Here is a 19,075-nt window from a genome sequence, read left to right as displayed (position 1 = left end):
AGATTAAAATCTGACAGTTGCAATACTCGCGCACGCTAAAATGACGATAGCGTGTTTTGATACTCTCATCAAACATGGTTTTCGACCAATCATAACGCGCGTTGTATCCCAATAGGCGACTTGCACTAAGAGGTCACGTGGTCAAATCGGCCATTGCGGTTTGCATTCTACAGGATTTTAGCTACGCGAGAATGTAAAAAAAAGATGAAATAACTAGCTAAAAACTAGTGTGAGATGCGTCGGTTTTTCTAATGAAACAGTAATGATAAAAGGACTAATTATACACCGTGAAAAGATGAAAAAAAGTTATTTTAGTTAGTAAGTTTTTTTTCGTCTTTTCACCGTGAATAATTTACCTTTTTATCATTACTATAAAAAAGATGGCAATTTGGGTGGGTTTTTTGGTGATAAAAGGGAAATTTATAGCGCACTAAATGACAATAAAAATCCCTTTTTCTTGCAAGAAATATATTCTTAGTAGGTATCTAAAGTAAAGTTTTCCTATTAACTCGCCAAGTAGAAAAAAATATGGTCTTTTGAGCGATACGATGTGAAGACCTACGAAGTGTTTAGTCTTGTTTCGCCGGCTACATGAGTCAGAACATACCATATTTTTCTACTTCCTGGCGAATGAATAGCAAAAATCTACTTAAGGTATCTATTAAAAGCATATTTCTTGCAAGAAAAATGCATTTTTCAAGAATGAAGTTGAAAAATAATTGATGTTTTTCGACAAAATTTCGTTGTTTTGAGGTCATGAAGTCGGCAAAACAAGACTAAACACTTCGTACGTCTTCACATCGTAGCGCAAAACATACAATTTTTTTCTCTTCTTGGCGACTATAGCAAAAACGTCTTTAGATATCTACTAATAATATATTTCTTGCAAGAAAAGGGGATTGTTATCGTTATTTATTGCGCTAATTTACCTTTCATCACCAAAAAACTAACCGGATCCGCCATTATTTTTTTACATTCTCGCATAGCTAAAATCCTGTAGAATGCCAGCCACAATGGCCGAGTTGAACACGTGACCTCTTAGTGCAAGTGGCCTATTATTTTATAAAGACTTTTCTTGAACGATTTATAACTACAATCTTTCTTTAAATTCTTGTCTATGCATAAAAAAAGTTTTGCTTGAAAACGATCTACGAGTTTGTTGAACTGCTACTAAAACTTAGGAATAATTTAGAAAACTGTGGTTGAATAGAGCGGTCATATGCGTCGCCAACATGGACTTTTTTGCTTCGATAAAAGTTTGTGCATGAATGGCATGCGCAGTGACGTTAGCAAGCGAATGCCATGCGCAGTGTGTCCAAAAAAATGGCTCCCAAGAGCTGAAGACAGTATGCTAAACTTAAGACAGTGGCACTAATCATACATATATATGGAGAGAGAGATAAATGTATATTTACATAATCATTAATTCCATGGCGCCGGCTTCTAGCTTTGGGATATTAGTGAATAAATATCCTTGACGCCAAGGGAAGGATAGTGAAAGTCCCGAGGCCCTCAGGCTGTGCATTCGTGGCTTCATTTGAGTTTGGAACATATTCTGAAGCCATTCCAAGTTTGATAAAAGCACATACCATAGGAAAGGGACCTCGATTTTTTTCACCTCAAAAAAATCAGTAACGCGCATTTTTTCGACGTTCAATTCTTTAAATATCAAAAGAACCAACAGAAAAGAGCGCGCTCATTGACGTTAGCTTATTTGTCTGTCCTCTCATCGATCATAGCCAATCAGCATGTGAGAAATAAACGATTTGCGGTTAATTAACTCTTACTGATTCCCACGCGTGCGTGGCATTGAACTGCCTCTGGCAGAGGTTCATCTTGCAGTAATAGAGAGTTTTAGATTGATTTTTTTCCTCCTCGCAAACGGCAAACGTGACCACGTTTTCATCGTTTTCCTGTAATTTTCTTTACCTTTTGCAAACCTTCTCACCAAAGACAACTATTCTTTTGTTTTTCAACTTGTTGGACTTTTTTGCGATAGTCTTTTTAAGCTATTTAAAATAATTTTTAAATGGTCAACTGACGTTTCACGTTTGCCGTGAACGTAAATCTAAAACTCTCTAATGAGTCGAAAAGATCCATATCCCGATGGTTTTAATATGAGGGGTGAATATAGTTACGAGGTAGATTAAACTCTCCCTCAATGATTCACGAGCGACAGTTAGTTATAAGTATCCCTTCATGATGGAAATTTAGCACTATTTTTCGCTCGTGTTTCATTAATGAGGGAGATTTTGTTCTAATATTCCCTCATTCTTTTCATGAATGAGGGATTTTCGTCATTAAATGTCCTTAAAACAGAAGATTTCGAGTTGTTCATTATACCGTTCTTAGATTGGCTGACGAGTGCACGAAAACTGAGCAAGCCTGAGCAAGACTGCATTAAAAAAAAAAAAGAAAAAAAAGGTGAATAGCACGAATTTAGGTCAAAGCATATGGCGCGCCTAACCTAACAATATACTTGTATCAAAAAGATAAAATATATTTTGAGAAATATACGACTTATCGTAAAAATATGACTTGTTTTAAGAAATATACGACTTGTTGCTGAAACATACGACTTGTTGCTGAATATAAAACTTGTTGTCAAAATGTTAAACTTCTTGTCAAAATATAAAACTTATTGTCAAAATATGAGACTTATTGTCAAAATATGAAACTTTCTGTCGAAATATATGACTTGTCCGAATACGACTATATTGACGCCTGCGACCGACGGTCAGCAGCGCCGAAAATGCAAGTAATAATCATTTTATTACACTTAACACTTAACGTAACACTTAACAAGGAATACCATGACAAAATGTTAATTAATACGACGATGACAAAACGAATCGAACATAATGCTTGTGCAATAATTTGTGCCTTTTTGCTTCAGAATCTTTGATTGTACTATTTAAGAGTTAGTCACGTTTCCCAGAAATAAAACTGCTTATTCTTTTTTTAAATATGTCTAATAAATGGAATGGAAATAAAGTACTCTTGCCTTGAAATTCACTCAAATTAGCTTTATATGAACAGTCTTTTAATGCTCACGGAGTCGTATTCCTTGGGATTTCTTTGTAAGAGTAAATTTAATTGGATAAAATATGTTATTTCTAGTTGAAAATGTTTTTTGAAAACAACAATACAATACAATACAATATATTTTATTTATATTCTTTTTACATTTTTAAAATACTAAGGTTCTAATCACAAATAAATCGGTTAATTACATTTTTCTTTTCTCATATTTTTGTTATTAGTTAATTTTTTAGAATGTTAGTGTCTAGTTTAACACTTATTTTTCGAGTTAGACGCTGTCATTTGTAATTATTTTTTTATCAAGAGCAATACACAAAATATGATAATTACGATACTAAATAAAATGAAACAAACAAATAAATAAAAAAATCTAGCCATATAGAAGAGGTTATGTAAAGCAACTGATCTAGAGTATATATTTATAATTGTACTTATATCATATATAACTGTTTTGGTAGTTGATTCGACGATTAGGGGCATTGGCTTTGCAGCAAATGCTCCTTAACCCTTTTTTTTTAATGAAGGATTTTCTAACTACTTTGGTTTCAGTTGGAATTTATTTCCATAGATCTGGTGCTAGAGCACTAATTGTTTGTTTGCCAATATTTGTTTTAACTTTTTGCTTGAGAAGGTTATCGTTTGAGGCATATCTAGTGTTATAGCTATGAATGCTCTTGGGAAATTTGAAATAATTATCAAAGATTGATGGAAGCTGCTTAGTTACCCACTGGTGAATAAATTTTAGTGATTGTAATTTAGAGATGTTGACTATAGTTAGAAGGTCAAAAAGATTGATTAATGGAAGAGCACTATCAGTATTTTTACCATATAGGGTAGCAAAGAAAAATATTCTGATAATGTGGTTTTGTTCAAATTGAATTTTTCTAGTTGAGTTTTATAAGAACTTCCCCATGCAACTATTGCATAGGTTAGATAAGGGTAAACAACGTCGAAGACGGGAGTCAGCATTAACGCAGCGTTATGTCGAACGGATGTAAACACTTAACGCAATTACGCAAATTCAGAAGGCGAATTTTGTTAACTTTGAAAGTTGCTCGCGATCGTTTGATTTTAGATCGCAATTGAAACTTTACAATTCCTGAAAGCTCAGAAGTAATTTTTTAAAAAAATGTGATTCATAAAAAAAAAAAAATACTGCCGCACTTTTGAGAAAATATGTTTGAAAGTAGACACATATTCAGATCGTGAATTGAACAGGCTTTGTATGTAATGTTCATGTCCGGGTAGAAATTTAAAAACTCATCGTATTTGACTCAAAACCTCAGGACTTCTCGATCATATGATAAATTTCACAAATAAAATATTAAAAACTTGCAGAAAGAAAGCGATATCGACTTTTGAGAGGATGAAGTTTGGGCTTTAGATTTTGGAATCGCAAAGGGCGATCACGATTCAAAACCGAGGGGGGTGGCCTATTTCAGGTGAAAAAAAGCTCGACGAAACTTTAATTACCATGGTTCGTCATCTAATCGAATTTTATTGCTGAAAATTTGGTGCAAATCGGCCTACCCCAATATCTTGCCCTTGCCCGGTTTTCTCTGACAATCACTCCTAATGACTCGGGATGATAATCAATAATACCGCAGGCTCGGCATTTTCGGTGCTGCTGACCGTCGATCGCAGGCGTCAATATAATCGTATTTTTAGGACGAATTTGGACAAGTCACGCATATATTTCGACAACAAGTTATAGATTTCGACAAGAAATTTTATATTTCGACAAGAAGTCTTATATTTTGACAAGAAGTCTTATATTTTGATAAGAAATTTTATATTTTGACAACAAGTTTTATATTTCAGCAACAAGTCGTGTATGAAATCTATTTGATACAAGTATTTTTGTCCGGCTTGGCGCGCCATAAAGAAACAGGTAAATATTTCTTCAGTTCTATACTTTTCTTCTATAAGCGCATTTCATGTGCTTCTATATATTTTAGCGTCAACCAGTGACTTGGTGAGTATGTCTTCGTGTACTTGTCAGCCATCATGAGAATGGTATATGGTATTGCACATAGCTATTTTAAAAAAGGTTGAAAGTGCTAACGGTGAAGGGTAATGGGGGATAGGCGATAATTTATAGGAGAAAGGTCATTCCAAGATCCATTACTTATCTTTGAGTCTTGAGGTGCGTTAAGTGTCGACTTTGTCTTTCATCAGCTCTTTTTCGCTAGAATTTGTCCCTCTTCTTTTTGTCTTGCGGAACTTTCTCTGTAAATAAAAATGAAAATAATAGTTTTTGAGGAGAGAATTAGAAAAGAAAGTCTAAGAATATGGAGATGCGAGTATGTGAGAAGGGGGCGTAGTGGTGGCTTGTTTAAACATGATCAGTAAATTGCAATGTTTCATTCCTCAGCATAATTAGCATAATTTAAATATTTCAAGGATTTTAATAAGTATCACTGGTTCAACCTAATTTATATAATTACATAATTAACAGTTTTAAGGAGTAATTTCGTATAATATTGATATATATATATCAACATTATACACTCGATTGCAGAAACGTTGTAGTATACATTTATACATTTATACAAATATCTAATGTGATGCATAATGCAAAATAACCATTTTCAACGCTTAAAACCCAATGATTTATAATCTGTACGATCTAATAGACAAGAAAAAATATTTTGAGAGTCATTGAATGAAACAAACGATAAATAAAGCGATTTTTCTGTTTTGCATATCATTAAATATACTGAATAAATTAGATATATGTATAAATGTATAATAGACAAGAAAAAAATATTTTGAGAGTCATCATTGAATGAAACAAATACTAAGTAAAGCGATTTTTTTCTGTTTGGCATATCATTAAATATACTGAATATATTAGATATATGTATAAATGTATACTACGACGTTTCTGCAATTGGGTATATATATATATATACACTGCGAATCCCTAAAACTTTGATAATTTAGCGATATATATACATATATATGTATCCCCTTTTTCCTATTGTCTTTCCGTGAAAATCCAGGTAAGACAATAGAAAATAGGGGGATACACATATATGTATGTCTATCGTTAAAGTGTCAAAGTTTTAGCGATTCGGTGTGTATATATATATATATATAACATGATATATATATATATATATATAACCATGGGCAAGAAAACAAGACGTCATCTTTGTCTAAGACTTGTGAAGTGATATTATCGTTGGTGAGGCATTCCACTGAGGTACACCGACTTGGCGAACCTAACTTCAAAGGGTTTAAAAAAAGATGATAGAATATTCAACACTTTTGATGGTAATGTGTCTAAGGCAAATGTGTCTAAGGAAAAACGTTCATTAGCGTAAAATATTTAAATCTTCATTGTATTCAGATGCACTTGACGGTATTGCATGACTCAAATTCGATCTATATTCATAACTCGCGAACCAAATATCTAAATTACTGGAAACTTTCTCATGACCCTAATATCATGCATTGATTTCTAAAACCCATTCTATAAACTTCTTGATACGATGAATAGTTCCGATATTGGTTTTTAGATGACGTCACATGGAAAAAAATTACAGTTACAGAGTATATATACGTTAGCCTGTATAAAGTTGATTGGGAAGAAAAGAAGTAATATATATAACCGTATTATACCAGAACATTTTTCCAGTGTCTACTAGTGTCAATCAGTACTTACTTTGTACAGTAGAAAAGCACTTATGAATACCGAGAGAACCACCACTGCAACCGTAACTGCAATGTATATGATTATATGACCACTAGAGTACACTGGGTCCTCCTTTGGGCCTGAAATAGTAGAAGAAAGGAAAAAAAAAACATTGGGTGTATTTAAGTTTATTATATAATATATTAATTGAGAAGGGTAAAAACGAGAAGAAATGTAAATAAATAGCAAGTCCACTTCTCCAAAGCATGTGCAGGATTGTTAGAAAGACTTGGTCAGCAAGAAAAGAGATATGAGTTAACGCATTCAGGCTATCCTGTTTAAGAGATATTATAATTTGGGCTTATCGATAACTGTTATGCAGATACCATTATTCGGCTTGCCATTTTTTGTATGAACCTCCCTTTCTATAACTAAAATAACAACAACAACAAAAAATAATCAATTTAAAAGTTGAGTTAAAATGCAGCTTTATATAATGGGTGCATTATTTTATTATTACATTGTCTGAGAAAAGTGGCAAGAGAAAGTGGTTCTTACTTGTCGAAAGCACGCACAAGAGAAATGTTGCTTACTTGTTGACAGCAAGTGTTTTGATTAATAAAGTTTTCTATGACATTACGTAGTCATGTGCCTATTAAAAAAATTTTGTTCCACGACATGACAACACTTTTTGGACGTGAAGAAAATTAAAATCACTTTTTTTTTGCGATAGCAAATTGTACGCCGTATTCAGTGCGTGCTATTGAGAAAATGAAGTGGTTAAGGGAATCTGGTAGTGACCCCATGCATAAAGCAGATAGCGTAACTGATTATAATAAAAATAAAAATAAGATGGATTTAACAGTGGCATTTCAACAGATCGTCTCCTCATCCATGTAAATCGGTGAGCCCTCAAAGCAAAGGAGAGAACCAATAAGCAACTCTACTATCATACGACAGAGAGCCTGGCGGGACTCCAAACCAGGGTCGCATAGGTGGAAAGGGAGCGCAATTGAAATGGAGAAGTCAGTTTTGAGCATGATTAAAAAAAGCGACAAACTGGGAGAGACCACAAATAACCCTGCCCACATGTGATCACCTATGGCCATATAGCGATGAGAAGCACTCCATTCACCCATGAACCATATCGGCCTACAACTGAAATGATAGTTCATTAATTACCTTTTGTGAGCGTTGTTCTAGGGATTTCCGGAAAACGTGAAGGGCCAATTCTTTTCGTCGGTTCTTCAGAAGTAGCATACAGAATGAAATATAAAATGAAAATATAAATGAAAATATTTTGATACTTTTTGTTAAATATTCCATATATATATATATATATATATTTATATACACTTGATTGCAGAAAGGTTGTAGTATACATTTATACAAATACCTAAATTTATTCAGCATATTTAATGATATGCAAAACAGAAAAATCGCTTTATTTATTTATTTTTTTCATTCAATGAACGTCAAAATAGTTTTTTCTTGTGTTTTATATCCTACAGATTATAAACCAATTGGTTTTGAGGGTTAAAAATGTAAAATTGCAATATACATCTCATTAGGTATTTGTATAAATGTATAAATGTATACTACAACGTTTCTGCAATCGAGTGTATATATATGCATATATATATAGTTTTTCATTTTAGATACTCTGATTGTACTCGTTTAGAGCCTTTCTGACGCCAGTCTTCCAACGCACAAATCTTTATTAAAATAATCTTACAATGTGTGGTAAAACCTAGGAAAAATTACTTCAAATCATGATCGAGAAAAGTTTCTTGAAATTACAACATAAATTTACTTACATCCGGGCGTCTTCTGACGAAAAAAACGATGAAAATTAATACGAACAAATTTTGTGGCGGCCATGAGGTCTTCTTCTACGCGCAAAGACTCATGGGATCAATTGCCACAGGAAACCCAAACTATGCTGATCGCACGACTTTCTAGTTTAAATTTATTCCAATACACTGATCTAAACACGAATGATGGTGATAGAACCAGAGAGAAGCGTAGGAAGCCATGACGGTTCGCGTCGAAAGAAAAGAACGATTAATAAAGAATCAAGCAATGAACGGAGAAAAAAATGATTGAATATCGGAATGGATGGGTGAATTGACGGATCGACGACTTGACGGGCGATTGACGGAAATAATTAATGGATATCGGATATTGACGGAATTAAATAATAAAGGATGGCTGGCTGGCTGGCTGGGGGGAGGGAGGGAGGGATGAATGGAAGTAAGGATGGATTGATGGATTGATGGATGAATGGATGCAAGGATGACATTACGTAGTCATGTGCCTATTAAGAAAATGTTGTTCCACGACATGACAACACTTTTTGGACGTGAAGAAAATAAAAATCACTTTTTTTTTGCGATGGCAAATTGTACGCCGTATTCAGTGCGTACTATTGAGAAAATGAAGTGGTTAAGGGAATCTGGTAGTGACGACCCCATGCATAAAGCAGATAAATGATTATTAACAGTGGCATTTCAACAGATCGGTTCTTCATTCCATGTAAATCGGTTAACCCTCAATGCAAAGGAAAGAACCAATAAGCAACTCTACCATCATACGACAGAGAGGCTGGCGGGACTCCAAATCAGGGTCGCATTGGTGGAAAGGGAGCGCAATTAAAAAAGATAAGTCCGTTTTGGGCATGATTAAAAAAGCGACAAACCGGGAGAAACCACAAATAACCCTGCCCACATGTGATCACCTATGGCCATATAGCGATGAGAAGCACTCCATTCACCCATGAATCGTATCGGCCTACAGCTGAAATGATAGTTTATTAATTACCTTTCGTGGGCGTTGTTCTAGCGATTTCCGGAAAACGTGAAGGGTCAGTTGTTTTCTTCGGTTCTTCAGAAGTAGCATATAGAATGATAAATGAAAATATAAATGAAACTATTTTGATAGTTTTTGTTAAATATTTCAAAAATATAAATATAGTTTTCCGTTTTAGATACTCTGATCTAAACATAAATGATGGTGATAGAACCAGAGAGAAGCGTAGGAAGCCATGACGGTTCGCGTCGAAAGAAAAGAACGATTAATAAAGAATCAAGCAATGAACGGAGAAAAAAATGATTGAATATCGGAATGGATGGGTGAATTGACGGATCGACGACTTGACGGGCGATTGGCGGAAATAATTAATGGATATCGGATATTGACGGAATTAAATAATAAAGGATGTCTGGCTGGCTGCCTGGCTGCCTGGCTGGAGGGATGAATGGATGGATGGATGGATGGATGGATGGATGGATGGATGGATGGATGGATGGATGGATGGATGGATGGATGGATGGATGGATGGATGGATGGATGGATGGATGGACATGGATGAGCATCGAAAAACACATTAATATCGTCATCTAAAAATAGAAAACAATTGAAAATTGAAATTGTATCATCTAGTTTACTTTGAACACGCCTTTGGAAAATGCATTCATCTTAGAAGTATAACACTTATAAAAAAATGATACTTAGACACATTAAAGCTATAAATTAAAAGACAATGCTATAGCTCACCAATGTTTCCATTTTTCTTTTCTTTTTCTTTAACAGTTAGTGCAACTGTGTAAGGCAGGACTCTGGTTACATCGTCACTGATACTTGCGATGTACACGTTTGTATCGTTGACAGTGACGTTCTTTAGAGTAAACCATGCACGACCTCTCTGTAGATCACCTTCAAATGACAGCCGCATCATGAGATTTGGTTCCAGAAATGAATTGAGGTTGCCTTTGTTTCTCAGTATATCCACATTGATAAATTGAGGGTCAGGTATGTTCCCTTTTTTTATGCCCCATGTTGCAGATAGAATAGCCGAACTGTCGGAAGTATTCCACTTGAATTGTGCAGTTTCACCAATTTTGTAAGTAAGCTCGGCAGGTCCAGTAATTCGACACATTGCTACAAGCAAGCAACGAAAAAATACTGAGTCATTTTTTTGATTGGTAGTGGCTTACCATGTTTAATTTATTTCGATCTTGTTTACTGTTTTCTTATCTTCTTTATCAATCATAAATCACTGGCACTGACACTGACACTGACACTGACACTGACACTGGCACTGGCACTGGAATCATATTTATCTATAAAGAGAGAATTATTTTCGCATTCAAGCGGTGAGAGCCAAAAACTATTTTCTTGAAGAAAGGCTGTTGTACAAGGCTAAAATCTTGTTATTCAGAAAGTTTAACTTATTTGGAAGGGGAGAATGAAAGGGGAATCAAAGTGTTAAAGCTGGAAGCGAAAGAGCTCCGTTTGAGCTCCGTTTACTTATTTACTTATTTACTTACTTACTTACTTACTTACTTACTTACTTACTTATTTACTTATTTACTTACTTACTTACTTACTTATTTATTTATTTATTTATTTATTTATTTATTTATTTATTTATTTATTTATTTATTTATTTATTTATTTATTTATTTATTTATTTATTTATTTATTTATTTATTTATTTATTTATTTATTTATTTATTTATTTATGCATTGTCTATTATCTTGACTCAATTCATCCCTCCTCAAACATCTTGTGAAGGCCGGTTAGTTTTACTGTATTCTACATTATTGAAGGCTTTTTTTTCAATTATTTATTTTTAATAATTTATTTTTGAAGCGGCTTGCGGCTTTCGCTCTGTGTGGTTATTATTTTTAATTTAGCCCGTTTTAAGGATTTTTTTCCCACCAACTGCAGTAACAAATAAGAGAAGGTTGGAGACTCGGGATCCCAACAGCGAACCATCACGAGTCTTTAAAATCTCGTACGTCTTCGAATTTTCTTTCAAGCGCCAAATTTTAGTCATAATCCCTCTCTCACATCCCTATATAACTGAGAAAGTCGCATTAGAGATTAGTCTTTGCGTCTTGAAGCCATGAAATTTGCCTGTATTCACATACTATACCTCGCTTGTTCTGACCCGCACTTGGGCATTTAGAAGTTCAGAAAATTTCTGATTTATTACATATGTACCATGTCATCGCTTTTTTTCTGAACATCTTTTATCGTAATATATATATAACACATTCAACGTTCAGAAATTTCTGAACATCTCTTATCGTAATACATATATACGACATTCAACGTTCAGAAATTTCTGAACATCTCTTATCGTAATATATATATACGACATTCAACGTTCAGAAATTTCTGAACATCTCTTATCGTAATATATATCTTATCTTCTTGACCTTAAGTCATTCAAATTCTAGCTGTTAAACTTTAAGAATATGTCCATTCGGATTTGGAAATATCTGCGAACATAAAAAACTTTAGAATTAAAGCAACTGTGAGGTAAATCTTTGATTTTTACCGTCTTAAGTAAAGAATTTCGATTCACAAATAACGAGTTAGAAAATTCGCGTGTGAGACACTCTTTGCAAAGCGCGTGACCACAGGCACGACTTAATTAAGTATGCTAAAAATAGGAATGGAATGGACATGACGGAACTGGAATTTGGACTGATTTTTATCCATACCTTTAATTTTTGGCATACACTTTTTATCCAAAATGATTTTCACTAATTTGAGCTCTTTGAAGCTTTAATAATAAAAAAATTTTCACTTTATTATTGTTCGGATCCATGTCAAAACAACAGCATTTCTGCACAGACCCATATTTCATCTAGAAGTAATACCTAACTTCCGGTCCTGTGAATAAATTTGTTGTTCTAGTGATCCTATGGTTTAAAACAAACAGTCTACACACACTCTACCTCTGGCAAAAAATGCCAGGTTATATGGCGCGCGGAATGGTTCAAAATTGTCATTTCGATGTAATTGAATATTTGTTTGTCAATTGCGTTACTTCGCTTGAATGTGTACACTTATCAGTGCATTGCATTACACAAGCACGTTCCATATGTTTTTTTTGGTCAATCAAATAATGCTTATAAAAATAGTCAATTGCGTAAATTCAGTCGATTTACAATAGCTCTGTCAATCACCAAAACTCGGTCAATTACAAAAACTCGGTCAATTACAAAAACTCGGTCAATCACCAAAACTCGGTCAAGCACAAAAAAACTCGGTCAATTACAAAAACTCGGCCAATCATCAAAACTCGTTCAATTACAAATATCTTATTAAGTAAGATATATGGAAGGTTTCAGTTATGTCAAAAGTTTTTATATTTAAAGATGTAATTTAAACCTAGAATCGTCATGATTATGACTTGCAAAAAAATTTAGTAACCACTTATTAGCTCCGATCAAAAAGCCATCAAAAGTGTATCATTTATAGTACTATGTAATCATTTTGCATTAAGCTTGAAAGAGAATAAATTTAAGAAAAAACGTAGAGAATATATGTTGCACAAATTGATTGAGGTTGATTCAAGAACGTTGTTTCATTGAAAGTATATATATCATTTTCTAAGTTAAAGCCTGAAATGCCAGCATCGTTGAAAGCTCCCCATGCGATTATGAGCAGTTCTCAGCTCAGTCTACCTTCTCGTAAAATTTGCGAAGATAATTAATAGTTGAGTCATTAACTATGGTTAAGTTGCAAAGTCTTGTGTAGTAGGCAGAAGCGGGATCTTAGAGTGATTTTCATATGACCGTGAAAGAATAGGCAAACTAATAGTTAGTAGTAGACTCTAAACCCATTGTTTCTTTTGTTCTTTATCAAAAAGTACAAACTAAATGGTCTATTTTCTGTCACGGTCATATGAGAATCACTCTAGAATGTATTATTCATGCTTGATACATATATCCCCGGTCTGTATAAAGCTAAATGCCTCCTTTCTCGCTAACTAACTCTTAATTTTACTTGGCCGGCCGTGCATTTAGTGACTAACAGTCAAACTAAGACCAAGAAAATAATGGAATATGGCTACTATTGATGTTACGCAAGATGATTGACAAAAAAAGACATATTTTGTGAATACCTGTGTTACGTAATCGAACTTTTTTTGCTGAATCGACAGAGTTTTTTTGCTGAATCGACAGAGTTTTACGCGTGATGATTGACAAAAGCCATATGACACGTGCTTATTGTTACGTTAAATTGACCGCTGAATTGACCGAGTTTTTGTAATTGACCGAGTTTTTTGCTGAATTGACCAAGTTTTTTGCTGAATTGACCGAGTTTTTTGCTGAATTGACCGAGTTTTTGTAATTGACCGAATTGTTTGCTGAATTGACCGAGTTTTTGAAATTGACCGAGTTTCTTGCTGAATTGACCGAGTTTTTGTAATTGACCGAGTTTTTTGCTGAATTGACCGAGTTTTTTTCTGATTTGACCGAGTTTTTTGCTGAATTGACCGAGTTTTTGTAATTGACCGAATTGTTTGCTGAATTGACCGAGTTTTGCTGAATTGACCGAGTTTTTGAAATTGACCGAGTTTTTTGCTGAATTGACCGAGTTTTTGTAATTGACCGAGTTTTTTGCTGAATTGACCGAGTTTTTTGCTGAATTGACCGAGTTTTTTGCTGAATTGACCGAGTTTTTGTAATTGACCGAATTGTTTGCTGAATTGACCGAGTTTTGGTGATTGACCGAGTTTTGGTGATTGACAGAGATATTGTAAATCGACCGAATTTTCGCAATTGACTATTTTTATAAGAATTGATTGACCAAAAAAAACATATGCAACGTGCTTGTGTAATACAATGCACCGATAAGTGTACACATTCAAGCGAAGTAACGCAATTGACAAACAAATATTCAATTACATCGAAATGACAATTATGAACCATTCCGCGCGCCATAAGGTTAAGACCCCATCATCCCTCCACTCCCCACGACCCGTCCACGTTACATGCTGCATTCTGATTGGCAACAAACCCAAGTCTGTTGGGGAAGGGGAATTTGTTTCGAGCTTGGTATCACGTTCGGCCAATCAGAATGCAGTATGTAACGTGACCCGCTCACGCTTTACAACGGCCGTTTGAACACCATCGATCACACGCTGTAGAAGAAATCGAATATTCGACTTTAAGCCAGGATTTTTCTGGAAATATTTGGCGTGGTGGCATTCAGAATACATGTTATAATAGAGAAATTATCGTTCCTTTGACATGTTGCATTTTTATTGCGGTTCAAGGGGAGAGAGAGAGATTTTTTTTGGATTTTCTAGCGTGATGTAGTCGATATTGGGTGCTAAGTCTCCAGCCTTCCCATTATTTAGGTAGAGAAGAGCGGATTTTGAAAAAACCCACTAAACGGCCTCAAATCGCGCTGAAACTTCGCCAGAAGACTGAACAAAGTAAAAGCAACAACTGGAGCAAGTTTTGAGGCAAATTGTTGAGTGAAACATTTTATTTTCATGACCTTAATCATAACTCCCATACATTAATTTCTGCATCATTTCTGAACGTTGAATGTCGTATATATATATTACGATAAGAGATATTCAGAAATTTCTGCATCTTGATTGTTCTATATATGTTTTACGATAAGAGATGTTCAGAAATTCCTGAACGTTGTTTACCGATACATATATTACGATGAGATATTCAGAAATTTCTGCATCTTGATTGTTCTATATATATATTACGATAATAGATGTTCAGAAATTTCTGAACGTTGTTTACCGATACATATATTACGATGAGATATTCAGAAATTTCTGCATCTTGATTGTTCTATATATATATTATGATAAGAGATGTTCAGAAATTTCTGAACGTTGTTTACCGATACATATATTACGATAAGAGATATTCAGAAATTTCTGCATCCTGATTGTTCTATATATATATATTACGATAAGAGATGTTCAGAAATTTCTGAAAGTTGTTTACCGATTCACGTATTACGATAATAGATGTTCAGAAATTTCTGAAAGTTGAATGTCGTATATATATGTATTACGATATTAGATGTTCAGAAATTTCTCCTTTTTATAGTACAGATATAATTGTTTAGAAATTTTCTGAAAATATGTATTCCCCAGTGGTGCTATCGTGAGGTGGCCCAAGTTGAACGTATGAAGTGTATGCCAAAAATTAAAGGTATGGATAAAAATCAGTCCAAATTCCAGTTCCGTCATGTCCATTCCATTCCTATTTTTAGCATACTTAATTAAGTCGTGCCTGTGGTCACGCGCTTTGCAAAGAGTGTCTCACACGCGAATTTTCTAACTCGTTATTTGTGAATCGAAATTCTTTACTTAAGACGGTAAAAATCAAAGATTTACCTCACAGTTGCTTTAATTCTAAAGTTTTTTATGTTCGCAGATATTTCTAAATCCGAATGGACATATTCTTAAAGTTTAACAGCTAGAATTTGAATGACTTAAGGTCAAGAAGATAAGATATATATTACGATAAGAGATGTTCAGAAATTTCTGAACGTTGAATGTCGTATATATATATTACGATAAGAGATGTTCAGAAATTTCTGCATCTTGATTGTTCTATATATGTTTTACGATAAGAGATGTTCAGAAATTTCTGAACGTTGTTTACTGATACATATATTACGATAAGAGATATTCAGAAATTTCTGCATCCTGATTGTTCTATATATATATATTACGATAAGAGATGTTCAGAAATTTCTGAAAGTTGTTTACCGATTCACGTATTACGATAATAGATGTTCAGAAATTTCTGAAAGTTGAATGTCGTATATATATGTATTACGATATTAGATGTTCAGAAATTTCTCCTTTTTATAGTACAGATATAATTGTTTAGAAATTTTCTGAAAATATGTATTCCCCAGTGGTGCTATCGTGAGGTGGCCCAAGTTGAACGTCAAATATTAGTAAAAAAAGTGATGTTTTTACCCTGAGTTTCTTTGCACTTAAATATACATTTTTAGACATCTTTTTGCCAAAACGAAAAATAATAGGAAGTGTCTAGATACCCGGGACTCGGGAACGATTTTCAAAATCTTTTGGAAGTGTCTAGATACCCGGGACCCGGGAACGATTTTCAAAATACTAGATACCCGGGAGTTTTTAATTTTTATTAAAAATCCCCGCTAATAATAACTTTCATGGATTCAAAGTCTTCTAACTTTGTTTAGGATAGCAAAGCGTTTCTTAGAATCCTTAGACATTTGATGAATATGCATTCGCCGAGTCTCGCCATACTATATACACGGCGTCCAAGTTGTGGCACTTAGAAAAATTTCACACTAGTAAACAAGGTCCCGGGAACGATTTTCAAAATACTAGATACCCGGGAGTTTTTAATTTTTATTAAAAATCCCCGCTAATAATTTTGTTTAGGATAGCAAAGCGCTTCTTTTAGTCACGCAACGCTCCTGAAATATTGCAATAGAATGGGAGCGAAAATTTTATGCTTTAATTGGACACTTTATTTCCATGAATTTGTAAATTCTTGTTTATCTATTGGAATAGTATATTTTAATTATAGTGAGCTCACTTAAAGTGTGAAACAGTGTTACATCTAAATTATCTAAATAATGAATGAATGAATGTGAATGAATGAATGAATGAATAGACGAATTAATAAATAAATAGATAAATGTATAAATAAATAAATAGAGAGAGAGAAAGAGAGAGATAATTAAATAAACAATTTAAAAAATAAACAGTCAAATAAATAAATAAACGAATAAATATTTAAATTATGAAATGAGAAGAGATCGTTCAAAAAACACCAATAAATTAAGAAGAGGAAATGAATATAAATAATAGATTGATAATTAAATAAATAAATAAAGTTAAATAAATAAACATAAAATATCTATAGAATACATTGTAAAATAATTCCCACGTTTGAAACTAACCCAAAATTTAAAAAAAATTCACACCAACTGGCGACTGACTATTTTTTCTTAAATAGAAACGTTTTATGCAAAGGAAAGCCGGAATCATTTCAAAACAGGAAAAAAACATGAGGTTTAGGTTTCACTGCAACAGTTTATTGAAAACGTTGAATAAAAACCAGACAAATTATTTTTTTAAATGTTGTACCATTATAGAATTTTCTTAAACTTCACACATTGATGGAATTTAACCTGTTGTCTCTAAAAATAACTTGAATAATATATAGTCCTGCAAAAAAGTGTGGGTTTTGTCTTGTTAAAGTTGGAAATTATACAATTTTTCAAAGGTGTAATGCCCGTGCTGAGCAATTCTAAACCATCCGTGCGAGGGCTCCAAGTGGCCGCACATTCAGCGCTCCAAATTAGTCAGTGTCGGCATTTTAGGTGAACGTAATTTCCATTTAAGGTTTTAACTTTTCATCACTTTAAAACAGATGCTCAGGTTTGGTATTTCATTTTGCATGAGTTGCAAAACCAATTTCGCATCTTTGGTGCTTTGTTAAGTGAAGTGCAAGAAAAATGAAACCATGTCAGGCATCGCTCACAGGCAATGCTCTTTTGGGACTCATCTGATATCACCTTGCAGCAGACAGTGCAACAAAATTTCTGATTTTCTTTTTTGTGTAAGATGCCAAGAACATCCACCCATGTATCTTTCTGAAAATACTTTTCTGCTCTGTAGGTATCAATAGTCTCTTGGTATTTAATGGTGTCTGGAATTTCTTGGATGTTATATTGAAGATCAGATTTAATTAAAAGCCATTTTCCACTTAGAGCTTCAGCTGCTGACAGGGTGTTTGTAAGGCATTCTAGAATGATGCGGTCTTTTTCTTTCGGTTGTAGTTTGGAGAAAGGTAGCATTTTTTGTTCCTTAATCCTTTTCTCCTTTTTTGGAAGCCCAATGACAGTTAGTTCAGCACCTTTAGGACGCCCTCTTTTCATCATTCTGGGTGGCATTATATAATCGGTTCTAACATCTTCATCATTTACTTTCAGCTCTTCAAACATAGAGGGATTACTTTTTGCTGCAATTTCTTCACTGTCATCAACACCTTCAATACTTTTATCATTTCCTCCTTTAATGAAAAAAATCATTTGCAACAACAGTTGCAATTTCTTCATTTTGGACTGTTTGATCATCGGTTCTATTTTCATTTTTCGGGACACACAATTTCACTTTTTTCCCTATTTTCCACTGTTCAATGATAGTTTTTAAAACACTTTCTCTTTCTAAGTATGTGGGCATTCCTCCTTCACTTATTAAAGATGCCAATTGTTGACCCAGTTGTAGTCCTTTTTTAAATTTTTGCGCCTGCGTCATTATTTTTCTTTTGTCACTGTTTTACGGCAGTGTGACTTCATTTACCGTAATGGTATCGCATATGGATTTTGAGAAGCGTGCTTCTCGAAGTGTTCTGTAATAAGTCATTGTCCACCGTTGATGAACAGTTCTTGGCTCAAATGAAGACAAGTTAAGAATATTTCTCACCTTAAAGATATGTTTGCAAGGAAGGGCCATTTTGTTTTGGAAGGGACATGTACATGAGGAACTTGTTGTTGTAAAATTATCATTGTTGTTAAATGATCTCGAAGAGCTGAATGAAAATGTCTTT

General features: G+C 33.9%; 1 long non-coding RNA gene across 1 annotated transcript; it reads right to left on the bottom strand.

Annotated features, from left to right (window-relative positions):
- Positions 1–6,748: 6,748 nt before the first annotated feature.
- On the bottom strand, positions 6,749–8,642 carry LOC116292234 (uncharacterized). Its single transcript, XR_016120839.1, has 3 exons — positions 8,500–8,642; positions 7,865–7,927; positions 6,749–6,822 (listed from the first exon to the last, which is right to left on the bottom strand). It is a non-coding gene; the product is annotated as an uncharacterized LOC116292234 (long non-coding RNA).
- Positions 8,643–19,075: the final 10,433 nt, after the last annotated feature.

Source organism: Actinia tenebrosa, unplaced genomic scaffold (assembly GCF_029948245.1).
Source record: "Actinia tenebrosa isolate PJP-AT-01 unplaced genomic scaffold, QUT_ActTen_1.0 PGA_scaffold0__85_contigs__length_37466705, whole genome shotgun sequence".
In the NCBI taxonomy this organism is placed as follows: Eukaryota; Metazoa; Cnidaria; class Anthozoa; order Actiniaria; family Actiniidae; genus Actinia; species Actinia tenebrosa.
Note: the sequence above shows the minus strand (reverse complement) of the source record. Positions and strands in the feature narration are given on the sequence as shown.